This window comes from Notamacropus eugenii, chromosome 5, assembly GCF_028372415.1.
Source record: "Notamacropus eugenii isolate mMacEug1 chromosome 5, mMacEug1.pri_v2, whole genome shotgun sequence".
Lineage (NCBI taxonomy): Eukaryota > Metazoa > Chordata > Mammalia > Diprotodontia > Macropodidae > Notamacropus > Notamacropus eugenii.
The window spans coordinates 287,772,863-287,792,536 of NC_092876.1; the positions used below are offsets into that span (position 1 = coordinate 287,772,863).

The 19,674-nt window shown below is 36.5% G+C and overlaps 1 protein-coding gene across 10 annotated transcripts in view; it reads left to right on the top strand.

The window, feature by feature from the left end:
• The window catches only part of GTDC1 (glycosyltransferase like domain containing 1), a 444,669-nt gene that overhangs the window by 164,895 nt on the left and 260,100 nt on the right, over positions 1–19,674 (top strand). The window lies entirely within an intron of this gene.

Genomic DNA, 19,674 nt, shown 5'->3' on the forward strand with positions numbered 1-19,674 from the left:
CTAAGAGTATCCTACTCGTCATTTCTTATAGCACAATCATATTTCATCATAGTCATATGCCACAACTTATTTAGCTGCCAGGCCTAGAGGCCTGTGTGGGCTACCCGAGTCTTCTTACCTCACCTCCGAGGTCTTCGGTTGGCCAAAACCGGATGCTCATATGAGAGAAAGGACGTTCCAGAGTCGAACAAGGGTTGAGCTTTATTTCAGGGTCTCAGTTACAAGTGCAGGGGGGTCTTCCTTAGGAGGAAGAGGGGGAGATTTCCTAAGGAGGCTAGGATCTTAAGGGATTGGAAGTAGAAGTACAAGCAGGGAGACAGGGGGAGGGGAGAGAGGAAAGAAGAAAAGCGGAGCCTACTGTCCTCTTGGCTCCTCACGTGCTAAGAGAGCTTTCAGGCTTCCTCAATCCTACTTAACCTTCAGCCGCATAGTTTGCATCTGAATACCGTGCTGTTAGGTAACTAGGTGTGCCCAGATCCGGGACAATCTCGAGGGCGGGGAGATCTCTCTCCCATCACGTTTCTCACGGGAAGAGGCGGAATTACTCGAGATAGCTCGGTTCACCTCGATTCCCTGCCGTTTCCTGGGGGGGGTCTCGTGAGAGCTCTAAGATTTAGAAGCTCCCACCTTTAGCCGCCCGAGACTGTCCACACGGAATTGAGCTTCCAGTCCCAACATTTAGCTATTCCCCAATTGGTGGGCATCTCCCTCAGTTTCCAGTTTGAGGAGCTGCTTCTTGGTGTGGGAAAAGATATTTTGAAGGTTTTATTGTGGTGAATGGATTTCATTATCTGAAAGAGCCACTCTAAGCTTGAGAAGCAATGTGAGGTAGGGCATGAGTGCTGGCTCTTGAGTCCAAAGACCTGGGTTCAGATCCTGTCCCTGCCACATATACTTCTCTGGGACTCATTTTTCTTATCTGGAAAATGAGGAGGTAATGCTTGTTCAATTGAATTTTGTCATAGTCTGCCCATCATGATAATAATTGGAGTGAAATGATCATATCCTGAGGGTGAGAGTATTGCCTTTTTTTCTTTAAGCTAAATAAAAGTTCAGCTGAGAAGCTGAAATCTAATCTGATTTATCAGGTAAGTTTTGAATATTAAGGGTCTTTAACTTGTGTTATAATTTACCAATTTCTGTAGGGGCAACTTGGCCCAATCTTCCACAAAAAGTTTCCCTTCCATAGAAAATGGAAAGTATGCTAGTATACTAGTGTCAGTGGATATTTACCATGACTTCTTCTTGGGACTGTAGAGATATTAAGCCAATAAGTAAGTTTTGGTGGTCCTTATTTGATTTGTAGCTCTTGTGGATGCAGTTTTAATCAAATCAAGTGTGTGTAGCTGAATGAATAACAGAGGATGTGTTCCTGCACATTCTCAATAGTAAGACAGATATTAACATTTCACTATTTTAACTTTTAATGTCATAAAATAGTGTTCTGGAGAATTATTTTATAAACATTAACCAGGAAAAGTTGAAATATAATCCCTTTTATGATTGTATCTCATAGTTTAGAAAAGAGAGGGATAAGTAGATGAAGTGGTGCTCAGAGCAGCATGTCTGACAGTTATTCAGCATCTGTACGGAGGATGAGAAAAGAGGCATTGGGCTTAAACTGAAGCAAGATAACATTTTATAAAACAGTAAGGAAACCCATTTTTGACTGAAGAAACATTAGATATTGCAACCAACTAACTACTAGATAAAGTTGTGGGCACTTTATTCTTCAAAGCCTTTCAAAATAGCATAAATTCTGGATTATGTATATAGACATGCTTGCAGGAAACATGAGTTGGACTGAGATAAGCTCTCCCGGTTCTTTTGGGCTGTATGACTCTGTGATGTTCTAATTTCTCTTTAATGAAAATCACTATGACTTCTGCACCCCAGAGCAGCGTAGCTCATTTGGATTATGCTCTTTGGAAGTTGTCTCTTAATTAAGCTTCTTCTCTGTTCTTCTTACGTGATACTCCATATCCTATCTGTGGCTGCCTTCCATGTGTGGAATGCACTCACTCCTTGCCTCATCATCAGTGAAAAAATTTTTCCTTCAAGGCTCAGCTCAAATACCACCTTCTACTTCAAATCTTTTCTAATCTTTACTTCTAGTTCCCCCTTTCTCCTTGTATGTCTTCTATCTATATTTATTCTGTATGTATGTCTATATGTCTTTTTCTGTATTCCCTATTGAAATAATAAATCCTCAGAAACAGGTATGACTTTATTTATTCCTTTTGTATCTCCAGCTTCTAGCATGGATTTTGACCCATAACAAACACTTAATAAATGCTTGTTGATGGATTGATTGAAACTGCCGGTGCAGTTCATAGGGAAGACCCTTGGATTGAATGTAAATGAGGAAGACCTGTTCCCCATTCTAGAAGTTCAGAGCTCTTCCTGTTTTCTCTTTCCCAGTCTTCCAGGAAAAGGCAATACTGGGAGATGGTTGTGTATGTATGTATGTGTGTACCTGCATCACACATTCCAAGTGGCACATCATTCCTGTGCACTCCTACTTTTAAAAAAGGGATCCATTTCTAGTTCAATGAAGATAGTATGTAAATGTTCCTAAAGCCCTTTTAGGTTGGTAAGCAACATCCTATAGTCTCACATACCCTGCTGGTAGGTAGCTATAACTGTATCATACCAACTGTAGTGGCAGGAAAAACATCCTGTAACCAGGGTTATATTTATTATGAAACATATTATATGAAACAATATGACGAATAGTCTAAAACAGTATGAAACAATAAAAGTATGTATGTGTGTGTACATATATGTGTATGTATATATATATATATATATATATATATATATATATATATATATATATATATATATATATATATATATCTCCCCTCAAACATGGGACTTCTCACCAGCAGAAATCAGCTCCAGATTTGTTAAGGTTATGGTTAAATGGAGTTGGTCTTGCCTGCAGGTGTGAGAACCACAGGAACTGAGATCACTTTTGGTATACGGGTGTAAATTATTTGAACAGCTCTGTGAGCATCATGAGTTATGGATCTTCTATGAGGCATTTCATTGCTTAGGAGCATGGCTTGTTTGCTTCCTTTGCTAAGTGATTTCCTCATTCCTTGCTATAGCACCGAGGGATTCCTTTTTGTCTTTTGACTCTCTTTCCCTTCCTCCCCTTTTGTAGTCAGAACACACAGCCTTCTGGCTTTTGCATGCCCCTCAAGGCTCTGTACACAGTATTTTCATCTCCACGAAGTCCCCAGTGATTGAATGTATTGTTCAGTTTAGTTGTCTGGACTGTTTGTTGAAAATTACACTGACCACAACACAGCCAACATACAGTAATCCTAGAAACCAAATAATTAACCACCCAGTTTTTTCCAACACACATATACATATACATATACACACGCACACACACACACACACACACACACACACACACACACACACAACCTGAAAGAATGGCTACACTTTTAATAATCAAAAGAAATCCTTCACTACAGAACTGGAAATTAGAATTGTTCCAGTGTTCCCTGAAGGAAGATTTCAGGGTTTTTGTTTTTGTCTTCACTTTTCTTTGCACTCTTTTGTCATTTCCTGAAAGAGGGAAAATATTCTAGGGGCAAAATAAAAGAATATGTTGCAGAGAATGGAATTGTTAGTTTATTTGCAACACAGCATGCTAATTTAGAAGTGTTTCTATGCTTAATAGCATGTGCTCTGAAGCCGTTGTGATCCAAGGGGTTAAGCACTAGAATGCAACTTCAGGATCATGTTTTTAATAGATTTGGGGGGAAAAAGTGTGTGTAAGTACATACCCACATATATCATATGAGATTCTATATAGCCCCCCAGGTAACTGTTCATATGGATAAAAGATATTATTTGTAACAGACTCTGGCCCTTAAAGTACCTCTAGGGTAAATGTTCAAGCATATTTACCCTTTGAAATTTGACAACTATATTTTAAAAGACAAACTGTATGTTTATTACACTTTTAGAAAGAACAAAATATCATTATTTTTAATGAATGGAGTGGTGAAAAAAAGTGACAAGCCAGAAATGAATATAAAATGTACTGTTCTATAAAAGACCCCTAGAAGTATAATAAGGGCCTGCATCATTTTACTGTTCTAAGTACCATGCTTATTCTTGACATCTTATTACTGAAGCTGGTAGTCAGATCTAAGGCTGTTTCTAACTCAGTCTTTTACTATGTAGAATTATATATATTATAGGCCAAAGAGGATACCAGCTTATGTCCAGAGCATGAATTTTTGTTTGTTTACCATATTAAAGAAAAAAGTATTAATTATTCAACTTTAGTAAATGAAATTGGATTTCTGTGAATATAATTTAGATTCAGAGACTGGCATTTCAGTCAACAATCTTTTATGAGTATTTATTGAGTCTCTTGGATATCAGAAATATCATGCTTGATTTTTGCTGTCCAGGAATTTATAGTCTAGCAAAGTACAATATAACCACACAAAACAATTAGATAACAATGTGTTACATTCTTGGATTTGAGAGATGGGAATAGAAAATCAGTGTGTACTCAAGCATAGAGGAACTTCTTAAAGTACACAGAATTTGAATATGACTTGGAAGAATAAATAGGATTTCTGTAGGAAGAGACATAAGATGGTATTCCAGTTGAGAAGAATGCCTTGGAATTTGATATTTGCCTGGTGTTTCTGGTATATGCACTAGGATTTCTAGATCTGGAATATGGGGTTCTTTTCAGAAAATAGTCGGAATGAAGACTGGTGAAGTCATATTATGGAGTTCTCATTAAATTCTCTGAGGATGGGGTAGGTTTGTCCTCTTTATTTCCCTAGCACCAAGCACATCATCTTGTTATCTTGTTCTCTAGATCCTTATTAAATATTGGATTGGATTGAATTGAATGGAAAACCAGGTAGAGAGTTTAGTTCTAATTGGAAGCCATAGTGTTTTTCTTTAGCAGTAAAGGGAGAATGGTAATCAAAATAACGTTGGCTGCAACATACAGAAACATTTGAAGGAAACCAAATAGAGATTAGGCATAAAGTGATGATTACGAAATTAGAGTGATAGATATCAGAATGAAGAAGAGGTGGATCCATGAATCATGTTGAAGAAATAATTGGTTCCTGTTTTATACTCAGGGGTAATGGGATGTGTTTGATTCCTCCAACTAGATGCAACGTTGTAGACTAATACCCTTGGTTTATAACTAACTAATACTATTTATAGCAGCTCTATTTGTGGTGACTAAAAATGGCAATATAATGAGATGTCCAGCAATTTCAGAATGGCTGAATAAATTGTGGTGTTATGAGTGTGATGGGATACTATACAGAGAGTTCATGGATTTAGGATGCCAAATGGGGGCAGCTACGTGGTGCAGTGGATAGCATACTGAACTGGGAATCAGGAAAACTCACCGTCTTTTATTCAAATCTTGCTTTAGACCCTAATTAGCTGTGTGACCCTGAGCAAGTCACTTTACCCTATTCATCTCAGTTCATCTGTCAAATGAGCTGGAGAAGGAAATGGCAAACCACTTTACTACCTTTGCCAAGAAAACCCCCAAAATGGGGTCACAGAGTCAGACATGACTGAAATGACTGACCAATAACAAAACACATTAATTTAGTATATAGCCATTGGAGAGAATTATTTCGCATGCTAGTAAGCAAAAATAAGAAAAGTAATGTTTGTTTTTCTTTTTCTTTTTTCCAGTGGGGTCAGAGATGGGAGAGAGAAAATAGATTTCTATTGGTGTTTTTTTAATTGAGGGTTGTGGGAGGGGGTCAGTGAGGTCAGTGTATGTTTTAGTTTTCCTTAACTGTTTTACCTTGTCAGAAAAAACCTCTCAAAAGTGGTGATAATCTTTAAATGTTTGTAATATAAAAATAATACATATTGATGAAAAAAATAGGTTTTAACTAGTCAGAGTGACACCCAGCAGAATCAAATATATGTCACTAGTTAATGCAGTGCTGGGGCTAGAGCAGGTCTCCTTAATCAATATTCTGAGATTGTAGCTATAGGAAAGGGATGACTCAAGTATGAGTATTTTAGATCAGTTGGTTCATGTGGTACATGAAAGAGAACAGTATGAGATGTTGCTAGAAGGTGGTTTGGAGCCACATTGTAGAAAACCTTGAATGCTAAGTGGGCTACAGAATGTAAAAGATTATAGGATTTAGAGTTGGAATGGGTTTTAGAGATATTATTTAATCCATTTCTTCCATTTTACAGGTGAAGAAACTTAGAGCAGTTAAATGACTTGTACAAGGTCACATAGTTTATAAGTCATAAAGTCAGGATACAAACTTAGGTCAGCTGTGAGTCTAGGATAATGGCTAACAAAAGAATCTGGACCAAAAAGCCAGAGGCTTTGTGTTTTAAAGCCCTCTAAATGAAGCCAGTCGAGAAATGAGAAAAGCAAGGAGTCCTTGTGGGGGGTGAGTTTGAGCCCAGAATTCTTTCCATTAGACCCCCCACAATGGGAAAACCCTTAAGATTTTTGAACATAAATAAGAGTAAAGTGATTAGAATGGCACAATAGGAACATTACTGTGGAATCCCTAAAGTTCATTAATCATTCTTTAAAATGCTGATGAAAGAAATCATGTGACTTCCTCTTATTTTCCCCTTAAAAAATTTTTTTCTTAGTAATTTTTTTAATCATTGTCTTCCAGATATCTCAGTGAATACAATATAGTCTCATAAATTTTGCCATCTCTTGTGGAGTTAGATGAGCCACCTATGGGTTCTTTTGTCCCAGGTATTACGCCTGCACTTTTGATAGCTCCTTCCAAGTGGACCCTGAAAGTAGAACATCCCCTAGTGTCAGCAATTGATAGAAAGCAGGAGATAGCTACTTCCTTATTTAACAAAATAATACATTATTTCCTTAGTTCAATGGAGCAGATATTTATTAAGCACCTACTACATTCTAGGTTCTCTGCAAAGAACTGGGAATATGATGGCCCTCTAATCAAATTAAGTCAGCAAGTTTTTTAAGCCTTTACTTATGTGCCATTAGGGATACAAATAGAAGGAAAAAGAGAGTCCTTGCTTTTGGGGACCTCCTCATTCTGGAACATCAACTGCCCCTGCAACTCCCTCCTCTGATTGGTGAATTCCCCTTGAAACCTCCATTTTGAGGAAGTGCCCAGGACAACCATCCTTCTGTCCTTTCCTAGGTCTGCTTCTGACTCTCTAGACTTTGCTGGAATGCTCCTCAATTACTTTTCAGTTTATTTTATGTGTTGTTCCTTCATTAGAATGTAAGTTCTCCCAGTGAAAATAGGTAAGATTTGTATGAACTTATGCAAAGTCAAAGAAGCAGAACTTGGGGAAGAATTTACAGAATTATTTCCATTATGTAAATAAAAATGGACACTAAAAAGAAACCAGTGTCTGTGCAATTGTAATTACCAATCTTGACAGTGGAAAGAGGAGGAAATATGCCTTGGTTCCTTTCCTTCTTTTGAGAGATAGATGCCTGGAACAAAACAGGACTTAATAAAATGTTTATTTATTGTTTGACTGATTGGAAAATGTTGCCTCTGTTTTCATATATAACTGTTGGTTTGTTGCTTTTTCTTACTTTTCTTTGTTACAAAGTGAGGCTTACTGAGTAGGGGGCCATGGTCTATTTGACAGTGACTATGTTGTAAAAACAAAAGCTACCAATTAAAATTGAATTTAAAAAAAATAGAGAAGAATATGAATTACTACTGCCATCATTTTGATTTAATTTGTCATTTCAAACACAATGAAAAAAATTTCATAAAATTCAAATTTTAAAAATTACCATATCTGTGCTTTCTGTTTTTTATTGGTGGTAGTGGTAGTTATTTAGTTTTTTATTTTGATATGATTGTTTCTTGCCCTTACTTTGCAACATTCTTGTTTCTCTATTGCCTTGAAATTCTCAAAAATTCAACTCGTGTCTATTTGGATCATAGCTGTGATTTCATTGTTGTACAGAACTCCTTATAAGCGGACTGCCTCTGTCAATGTAGATAGGTAATTGTTCTGCAACAGTTAGTCATACAGAGTCATCAGGGATACTGAGAGGTTAATTGACTTGCCCAGGGTCACATAGCCTTTTTGTGTCAGAAAGTAAACCAAAAAGTTGGGAATTGCTTTCATGTGTTTAACTATAAAATGAAAACTCTTAATGTTCACTAGTTAAACAGTGAGTATCAGTGAAACAGAAGCCATTTTGAATGATCCATTGTTACCTTTCTCTTGTCTCTAAGACGCTTAGAACAAATTCATGGCTTTGTTTTCAGCATTAGGAAATGAAGAGAGGTTCACAGGTTGAGTATAAGATCTTTGATCCTGAGCATTCTCTGAAACTTGAGTGTCGTTTAATATATTCATAATAGAAGCATAGACAAGTTACATATTTTCCCTGCCTGCATTTGGTAATTTAGGACATAGGGTAAAAAAATGAAGAAAAAAAGTAAGTGGGAACAGTGGCAATTTTAGAACTGAACTACCTGAAAAACATTCAATTCAAGCCTTTGGAAACATGATCTTAATATTTGCCTTCCTTCAATCAGTTTCATTTTCGATAAAATGTTGGCAGATGGCAGCGATCCACTTAAACAGCGATGTGTTTTCTTTACTTTTTCCTTCTTGGAAAAAAGCTCCCAGAAAACTTTTGTTCTTTAATACGTTCAGCATGCAGGTAGTTTTAAGTGCATTAGCCAGTATTAAACCATTTTTCAACTGCAGTTCCTAATTAGAAGTCTAAATCTGAGAGGAATTGTGGTGAGTCTCCAGTCTCTTAGAATTATTAAAAAAAAAAAAAAAGAAAGAAAGAAAAGAAAGTTTTGATGGTAGACTTTCATTCCTCTTTATTTCATACTTCAGCTTTCTTTAGCCACCGAAATTAAGGAAGTTGTATTGTCATTGTGCTTCTTAACCATGCCAGAAAAAATTCTGTTAGATATCATCAGGTTAGTTCAAGTTAGGTAAAAGTGTTCTTTTCCTTCTTGGGAAAAAGTATGTGATGCGTTAGTGTCACGCAGTGTCATCTGTGATATATTTTAACTAAGAATAGCAGAAGTTAAAAACTTTAGTTACAAACTTCAAGACTTAGAACTCAGATGTGCGTAGTTATTGGCTAGAGCGACATGTCAGATATATTGAAAGTTAGTGGGCAGTCTCTTGTTAAGAATGTTGCATCTTGATTCTGGTAGGTATTTTCTTTTTGCAATTTAGAATACTGGGGGAGAAACCCTTTCTTTCAAAATGGCACTGTATGAATCACTTAAAGCTTTGGTTTGTGCATGGCTACTAATAAAATGTCATGAAATTATAATGGGTGATTCAGTATTTCCATTGAACAGTTTTGAGTATTTAGTCTCTATTTAACTGCAGTTGTCAAATTTCCCTTGGTTAGACATATATTTTTTAAAAGATAGATATAAAATATATTTTAAAAAGAATAAAATGGTTTCTGCCACTTTTTCTCATTTGTGTCTTCTTTTGTGCTGCTTTTTCCTTAATGACTAATTTGTTATCTATTCACAGTTACAAACCACAGATTAACCATATAAATTCAGATGTTAACTAATCCTAAATTACAAATAATTTGGCCTTAGAAATGTAAATCTCTTTAGACTTAGTACTTACCTAGGATTATATGGCACAATATTTAGCTCAAAATATATTTTTCATGCATGCTTACATTTTCCAAAATACTTGATTATGCACATAGATCAACCCAAGTTTGGCCAGATAGTTAGAAATTTCTTCAGACTTCTTTCAACTTTCACTGATGTGCTACAAGATTTTTTTTAAAAGGTTGACTTTCAAATTACTCATATATTTAATATTATTAAAATATATTATTTATCATAATTATGGAGACCTCACTGGTATGATCAAAGAGAAGGCAGAACATTTCAACTGTTATTCATCAAACTTTAGAATGATTACTCTGGATAAGGCACTGTAGTAGTCTTTTTATTTGGAAACATACAAGAAATTACCTTTTAAAATTAAAATTGAAATTTAAGTATGATAAATCTAATCTTTACCTATTAATATTTTTTCTTTGCAAAACAAGAGCAAACTCGTTAGTTTGTGTAGTTGTATGCTCAGTGGTACTCATTCATGGCTAGCTATTGTGAGTAAAAGCAGCATTTTATTTTAGTAATAAATAGTCGTAGCTTCCTAACCTAAGGAATTATTTCAGTTTAAATTAAGCAACTTTATTAATTATCAATTATTTCCAAGGCACAAATAGAAACACAAAATAATCCCTGCCCTCATAGAAGTTATATTCTACATTAGAGACATCTTTATTTATGTACCTTGAAAAAACCATATTATGTGACTCAAAGTATGTGTAGAGATTTTTCAGAAAGCAGTTTTACTAAAACTATAATAACTGAAAAAATGTTAACTGGCAAATATAAAAAGAACAAAATTTACTTACATTCCCACCACTAGATTATGAAATTCTGGCTGCATTTTCAATTATTTTCATAAGTTTACATTTTTTTTTCTGAGCCCAAGTTAGCTGAAGAGCAAAATCATGTAGGGATCTTATTTAAAATAGTTTTAAATGGCAACAAAACAAACAGTAAACCTGTTAAGTTTTACTGGAAGAACTCCATAGGGAAAATAAGTATGACATTGAAAAGCAGGAGACACATTTTGGAACCAGTTTATTACAAAGGGTCATGGCATGGCTAATTAATTACACTCTAGAAGTCCATACCATCACACCCTTCTTTAATAACTATAAAACACCTGTCATTCTTCCGAGCAAAACCACAGTTCCATTAATGAAGCCTTCTAATTACATTTAATTTTTGTTTCGGTCTTTTCTTTCCCAAGTTTACAAGTAGAGCAATTTGAGTTGTTGTGGTTTTTGGTAGTAGTGACAGTATTATGATTAGGAATAGCCATAATGCTGGTACTGATGATACTGCCTAACGTGTTGAGGAAGTGTGACTGTTACGAAGACAGCCAAAAGATAAGTGGATGAAAGATGGAGATAAAATATGAATAATCTAAGAGAAAGAACTTGTTCACAAAGCAGGCTAACGTTAAAAAATCCATTTGGTGTAGACCTATGATTTTGCTATCGATGTTGTGAACTCATAGTGTGGAATATCCCTCAAGTAATAAAGATTAACTTCTTGTATCTAACTTGGAGAATTACTTGGGGCTTTAGAGGTTCATTGACTTGTCCGTGGTCATATAGTTAGTATGTTTCTTAGGCAAAATTTGAACCCTCGTTTTCTTGACTCCAAGTCCAGTTTTCTACTTAATACATCATGCTACTTCTCTCAAAAACCATTGTACAAATGATATTTTAATAGTATTTTGAAATTCCATGATTAAGTGATAATTTCCTACAAAATATCAATTCATTAATTTGTTACTTTTCCTCAAAACAAAATTTTCTTTTTTTAATGTCTTTAAATTTTCTTATTTTTATAAAACAATTTTATACTTTGAGCTCCAAATTTTTTCCTTCTGCCCCACTCCTTCCCTACCCAATGAGAAGGTAGGCAATATTCTATCAGTTATACATATGAAATCATGCAAAACATATTTCCATATTAGCTATATTTTGAAAAAAAGCAGGAAAAACAGAGAGTGAGAAACTTATACTTCAGTTTGCACACAGAGTTCATTCTCTCTCTGGAGATGGATGGCTTTTCTTTTTTTTCAATTTTTCAATTGAAGTTTTCAAAAGAATTTTTCAATTCTTTTTTTCATCAATCCTTTTGGCATTGTCTTGGATCATTATTTTGATCAAAGTGGCTATGTCTTCACAGTTGATCATCATTGTAACATTGTTTTTACTGTACATGATGATTTCCCAGTTCTGCTCACACCACTTTGCATCAGTGTATATATGTCTTGCCATGTTTTTCTGAAACCATTCTCCCATGTCATTTTGTACAGCAAGCTAGTACTCCATCATAATTACATACCACAACTTGTTTAGCCAATTCCTAACTGATGAGTATCCCCTTGATTTCCATTTCTTTGCCACCACAAAAAGAGCTGCTGTAAACATATTTCCTTTTTTTTTCTTTGATCTCTTTGGGAGTACAAGCCTAGTAGTGGTATTACAGGGTCCAAAGAGTATGTAGAGTTTTATGGCCCTTTGGACATAGTTCAAAATTATTCTCCATAATGGTTGGACTAGGTCACTGCTCCACCAATAGTTCATTAGTGTACCTATTTTTTTCCTCATCCCCTCCAGCATTTGTCATTTCTGATAGGTGTGAGGCAGTATCTCGGTGTTATTATAATTTGTCTTTCCATATTCAATAGTGATTTAGAGCATTTTTTCATTTTCACTATAAATACTTTTGGTTTTTTCTGAAAACTGCCGGTTTATATTCTTTGATCATTTATCAATTGGGGAACAGCTCTTATTTTTATAAATTTGATTCAATCCTATCCTCATTACATATTTGATAAATGAGGCTTTTATCAGAGAAATTTGCTGCAAAAAATTTTGGTATTATGTCATTGTTGCTTGGTATCTTTTAGCCAAATATAGTTTCACTGATTATCTCTTCTAAGTAGGTTTATTTTTGCTTTTGCTTTATCTGAGATCATGATTGCTGCCCCTGTCTTTTTTTTTTTAGTTTAACTGCAGCATATTAGATTCTGTTCCAACCTTTTATTTTAACTCTGTGTGTCTTTCTGTTTCAAATGTCTTTTGTAAACAACATATTGTTGATTCTTTTTTCGAATACATTCTGTTATTAGCTTCTCTTTTATGAGTAAGCTCATATATTCATATTCATAATTATTATTGCTGTGTTTTTCCCTTTATCCCTTTTTCTTCTGTTTCTTATTCTTTCTCTTTTTTAATCCTATCTCTCCTCAGAAGTCTATTTTGCTTCTAACCTTCACCTCCCTTATTCTATCCTCCCTTTTATAATTGCCCCTCATTTCTCTTATCCCCTTCCACTACTATTTCCCCTATGGGATGAGTTTCATTTTTTATAAACGAGTGTGTCTATGTGTTCTTCCTTCTTTGAACAAATTCTGATGAGAGTGAGGTTCAAACATGCTCATCAGCCCCTCTCCCCATTTCTCCCTCCACTGTAAAAACTCTTCCTTGTGAAGCTCTTTTTAAAAATTTATTTATTTATTTTTGGTTTTCAACATTCGTTTCCACAAGATTTTCAGTTCCACATTTTCTCCCCATCTCTCCTCTCCCCCACCCCAAGACACTGTGCATTCTGATTACCCCTTCTCCCAGTCTGCTCTCCCTTCTGTCACAGCCCTCCCTTCCCTTATCCTGATCTTCTCTATTTTCTTGTAGGGCAAGATAGATTTCTATACCCCATTACTTGTTTTTCTTATTTCCCAGTTTCATGTAAAAACAATTTTTAACATTCATTCCTAAAACTTTGAGTTCCAACTTCTCTCCCTTCCTCCCTCCCCACCCATCCCCACTGAGAAGGTATGCAGTTCAATATAGGTTATACATGTGTAGTTATACAAAAGACTTCCATAAAAGTCATGTTGTGAAAGATTAACTATATTTCCCTCTATTCTATCCTGCCCCCCATTTATTCTATTCTCTTTTGACCCTGTTCCTCCCCAAAAGTGTTGACTTCTAATTACCCCTCCTCTCATTTGTCCTCCCTTCTATCATCTCCCCATACCCCACTTATTCCCTTCTCCCCTACTTTCCTGTAGTGTAAGATAGATTTTCATACCAAATTGTGCATGCATATTATTTCCCTCCTTAAGCCAAATGTTATGAGAGTAAGCTTCACTTTTTCCCTGTCATCTCCCCCCTTTTCCCCTTTATTTTTTAGATATCATCCCTTCCTATTCAACTCACCCTGTGCCCTCTCTCTCTCTGGGTGTGTGTGTGTGTGTGTGTGTGTGTGTGTGTGTGTGTGTGTGTGTGTGTGTGTGTGTGTAATCCCTCCAACTACCCAAATTCTGAGAAAAGTCTCAAGAGTTACAAATATGATCTTTCCATGTAGGAATGTAAACAATTCAACTTTAGTAAGTCCCTTATGATTTCTCTTTCCTGTTTACCTTTTCATGCTTCTCTTGATTCTTGTGTTTGAAAGTCAAATTTTCTTTTCAGCTCTGGTCTTCAAGAATGCTTGAAAATCCTATATTTCGTTGAATGACCATTTTCCCCCCTGAAGTGTTATACTCAGTTTTGCTGGGTAGGTGATTCTTGGTTTTAATCCTAGCTCCTTTGACTTCTGGAATATCATATTCCAAGCCCTTCGATCCCTTGATGTAGAAGCTGCTAGATCTTGTGTTATCCTGATTGTATTTTCACAGTACTTGAATTTTTCTCTTTGACCTGGGTACTCTGCAATTTGACTACAATATTCCTAGAAGTTTTTCTTTTCAGATCTCTTTCAGGATGTGATTGGTGGATTCTTTCACTATTTATTTTACTCTGTGGTTCTAGAATGTCAGGGCAGTTTTCCTTGATAATTTCATGAAAGATGATGTCTAGGTTCTTTTTTTGATCATGGCTTTCAAGTAGTCCCATAATTTTTTAATTGTCTTTCCTGGATCTGTTTTCCAGGTCAGTTGTTTCTCCAGTGAGATATTTCACATTGTCTACTATTTTTTCATTCTTTTGGTTTTGTTTTATAATTTCTTGATTTTTCATAAAGTCATTAGCTTCCATCTGCTTCATTCTAATCTTTAAGGAATGATTTTCTTCAGTGAGCTTTTGGGTCTCATTTTCCATCCGGCCAATTCTGCTTTTTGGGCATTCTTCTCCTCATTGGCTTTTTGGATCTCTTTTGCCATTTGGGTTAGCCTATTTAAAGTGTTATTTTCTTCAGCATTTTTTTGGTTCTCCTTTAGCAAACAGTTGACTTGTTTTTCATGATTTTCTTGCATCACTCTCATTTCTCTTTCCAATTTTTGCTATACTTCTCTTGCTTGATTTTCAGAATCCATTTTGAGCTCTTCCATTACCTGAGACCCATTCATATTTTTCTTGGAGTGTTTGGATGGAACAGCTTTGACTTTGTTTTCTTCTGTTTGCATGCTTTGGTCTTCCTTCTCACCAAAGCAAGATTCTATAATCTGATCTTTTTCGAGTTTTTTGCTCATTTCTCCAGGCATTTACTTGACTTTTAAGCTCTTTGTCAAGGTAAATCTCTGCTTCCATTGTGGTTGGGGGTGTGCTGTCAGCCACTCGATCCCCTCACAACCTATGGTCCTAGAGTTCCAGAAACAGTGGCTGCAGCTGCCTTTGCTGCTGCTGTGGCTGCCACCTGGGTTCCTTTGTCCCCTTCCCCCTCAGCTGCCCAGCGTCTGGGGCCAGACCACTCCACTCTCCTACACTGGTCCCACAGACTTTTCCTGCTGACCTTCCAATTTACCCTCAGGGTTTTGGGGTCATGAATTCTGGAAACCACCACAAGTGTGAGAGATTCAGTCTCCTGAAGGCCTGCTCAGGTCCCATCTGTGCCAGAGTGGCCCACGCTGTTCTACACTTTGTTCCTGGTGTGTTGTGATAGTCACTTCCAGTTGACCTTCCAGGCTATCTCGGGCTGGAGATTTGCTTCATTCCATCATTCTGTGGGTTCTGCAGCTCCAGAATTTGTTTAGAGCCATTTTTCACAGGTATTTAGCTGGGCTTGGTGGGAGCACTCTAGAAGTGCACGCTGTTACTCTGTCATCTTGGCTCCACCCCTAGAAATAGTGCACCTCTTTTATGTGAGAAAGTTTTACCCATTCTACCTCTCCCCCTTCTCCCATTACATCCCTCTTTCTTACCCCTTCATTCTTTTTAGAGATGGTTGCAGCATAAATGACTCACATCCATCACCTTTGTTTATGTAAACTACTTTTAACTGCCCTAATGATGATAAAGTTCTTAGGAATTTACATGTCATCATGAAGGTGTTAGGTAAGACTAAGACATACTTTTCTTATATTACTCTCATTTCTTTTCCCAAATTTTCTTCTACCATTCTTAGCTCTTTCTTTAAACTTCCAGGCATTCTTGTTGGGCTTAGGTCCATTTAGCAGTTTTCTTTGCAGCTTTGTTTACATCTGTTTTCACATTATTGTCTTCTGAGTTTATTTCTTAGTCTTCCCTGACAGCATCATGATTTTTTATGACCAGGTTCTTTTCTCATTGTTTGCTCATGTTTCTAACCCATTTTTTGACTTAGAGTTTCATGTTAAAGTTGGTCTCTGCTCAGTTGGGGATAGAGAGACACTGTCTCAGACTTTTTCTTGTTGCTGTTTTCCAAGCTAGTTCTGGAGTTCTGGAAGTTTTCATGCTTCCAAGGTGGTGTGATGTGGGAAGAAGGGTGGTTATTGCCCTGCTGGTCTCCACTCTGCTATTTACCCAGAAGGCTCCCTGATCTCCTGCAGGCACAAGTGCTAGCTCTGCTTTTTGCTTTGAACCTGCCCCCAGGAGCCCTTTCCCAATCTCCAGAGTTCCTCTCCACCCTAGAGCTCTGTATGGGCGATAGAGGTGCCAATCAGTCTAGTTCTTCCCATTGCCGACAAAGAATCCCCTGTAATTTCTTTCTGATCAGTTGTCCAACCCTCTTATTGCCTCTGGACTGAGAACTCTTGAAACTGCTGTAGCTGCTATTACTGTCATTGTGTGTGTTGGCTCTGAGTAGGACTCCACCATAGCATCAAAGATATTTCCCGCCAATCTCTTAAGTTTTCTTAATCCAGAAAAGGTCTCATCCTCAATTTTTGTTGTGTCTACTGCTATAAAACTTGATTTGAGGTGTTATTCTAAAGTTATTTGGAGGGGAGTGTTGAACAAGTTTCAATTGCATCGCCTCTAATCCCCCATCTTGGCTCCACTCTTAATCCAGTTTAGAATTTTGTAACATAAAATGAGAAGAAAGATGGTTTTAGAATATAGGCAAAGAGCTGAAAAGAAGTGTAAAATTCATGCAGTCCATCTCTTCATTTTACAAATGAGGAAACTGAGACCAAGGGATATTTTTAATGACTTGGTCAAGAATTCAAACACAAGTCTTCTCTGTCCCAGTACTTAGCACAGTACCTAGTCCATAGTAGACACTGACAGACTGACTCCTCTGACAAGTTACCAATAATACCTTCATCACCAAATCTATTGACTTTTATTTGGGCCTCATCTGTCTTGACTTCTCGTAACTTTTGAATCCATTAATAGCCCTCTTCTCCTTGATATTTTTTCTCCACATTTTCGCAGTACTTTTCTATTGTGGTTCTCCTCCTAATGTCTGACTGTTCTTTATCTGTCTCTTTCCCTGCACTTTCATCCAGGACCCATATGTTAGTCATGGTGTCTCCCAGGTCTGATCCTGGGTGCTTCTCTTCTCTCTCTATATTATTTTTTTCAATGATGATGATTCTTGGATATCCTTATCCAGCACTATTTTCTTCCCAGCCTCTATTCTCCCATTTTCTATTGTAGAACAGACAGTTTAAACTGGATGTCCCATAGCATTTTCACCTCAACACGTCCAAAACTGAATTCATTATCCTTCCCCCAAAAAAAGTCTTCTCCTCCTCTTAACTTCCCTGTTACTGGTCAAGGGCAGCATCATCCCTCCAGTCACCCAGGCTTGAAACCTTGGTGGCATCATTTTAGAGATCATTTCTTTAATGCCTGTTCCCCTTACCCACCACTCCCACCCCAATACACTCTGTTTCCAAGTCCTGTAGAGTTTATCTTCATAAACTCCTTTCTATATACCCTATTCTGTCATCTGATACTGCCACCACCCTGGTGCACTCCCTCATCACTTCATGCCAAGACTAATGGAAGAACTTTCTAGTTAGTCTCCCTGACTCAAGTATCTTTCTACTCCAGTCCATCTTTTATTCATCTATCCAGTTTCTCTTCTCAAAACTCCAGACTGACCATGTCATGCTTCCTCTTCTCCTATTCAAGAAAGTCTGCCAACTTCCTCTTACCTCCAAAAGCAAGTATAATATTCTTTATTTATGTTATACATAAAATATTGCCTGTATTTCTGAGTCTTCGGACTTTACCACCATGATATAGCTGCCTATTTTTTAATTTCCTTCAGCCCCTTGGACTTTCTAATCCTGGGATATCTTTCTACCTTGCTGTGTTCTTTCTTGTTGTTCATTTGTCTCAGTGGGGAACAATTCTTCAAGACTCTATTTGGGGTTTTATTGGCAAGGATAGAGTGGTTTGCCATTTCTTTCTCTAGTTCATCTGACAGATGAAGAACTGACACAAACAGGATTAAGTGACTTGCTCAGGGTCACAGAGCTAGTGTCTGAGATCAAATTTGAACTAAGGAAGATGAGAAGCCCTACTTTTAGGCCCAGAAGTCCATCTATTACACCACCTTCTAGGACTTCCATTTTGGGCATGGTCTCAGGCTGGCCATAGGTCATAACCTTTTCAGCATATGGATTTTAAGATGCCACCACTCCCTCCCCCTACCTTTTAAATCTCCTTTTGTGAGTTGTTTTAACTCATTAGAATATAAACTCCTTGAGGGTGGGAATTGTCTTTCTTTTTGCTTTCCTCTTTATTCTCAGTGTTTAGTACAATGCCTGGCACATAGTAGGTGCTTAATAAATGCTTCTTGACTTAACTCTGATTCCAAGATCAGTGTTCTTTCCTTTGCTCCATGCTCCATTAATTGCCTAATTCTTCAAGTTCTGCTGGCTTTATTTACACTAAGGTATTGTAGAACTTATTTTTTAATTCTTACAAGTTGATTTTGCATTTTTTACCCCCTTTCGTGTTTTTCCCTTGCTCTACAGTGTGCCATATTACTTTGTATATCATTCTATTAAAGTTAACAGTTCCAAAATTCATCTGATAGCTTAATTTGAAAGAGAAGTTACAGATGTATGATGCTAGTACAAAATGTGCTTATTTCACTTCTGTTTTTAATAGTATTGCTCAGTGTTTAAATAGTAGGAATAAGAAGTAGCTCTGTGAAAACCTTAAGGAAGTTTGATCCATGCAAAATTTTTGAGATTTTGGCACTTTTTGTGATGTCTTCCTCTTAAAACAACACATTTGTACATTTGTTCCTCAGTTTCCCCAAATCCTTCCTCACCTACCCACTAAACACATAGAGCCCTTTCAGGTATGATTTTAAATTAAAGGTCTGTAATACTCTATTTCTCTGGTTGGGATTTTTCCATGAAAACTTGGCATTACATACATAGAATAAGACACTGATTCTATTTGTTGTAGTATACTTTCTCTGTTTCCTATTTTTTAAAATTTGTGTTTTGTTGTATTTTAGGGATAGCTTCAATAATATGGAACATTCTGTCCATTAGAAAAAAAGCTTTTGTCCATAAAAAGCTTATTAAAGAGGTTAAAGTGTTCCTGCTAATTAAGGAAAAAAATAATTGGACAGATTGTTGTTTTGTAATAACTGTTTTCACTTTTTCAACAGATTTTCAAAATAGTGAATTTTCTTTTCTTAGTAAATGCAGAAATTTCACTCCTCCTCCACTTCATTTTTGTTTCTGATTTCCCTTATTTTTCATTTTTAATATTGAGAACTCATTAGGTCTGTTTTTTTCCCTCAAACAGTTATTTATTCATTCAGTGGTTTGTACATAGCATATGAAAAGGTCATAGTTATTCTTTGCAGTATCAAAAAAACCTTCTTTGCTTTCTTCTTTGGTTTCAGTCTCTCTCTTCCAGATTCTCTGACTTGATCAGTGAAT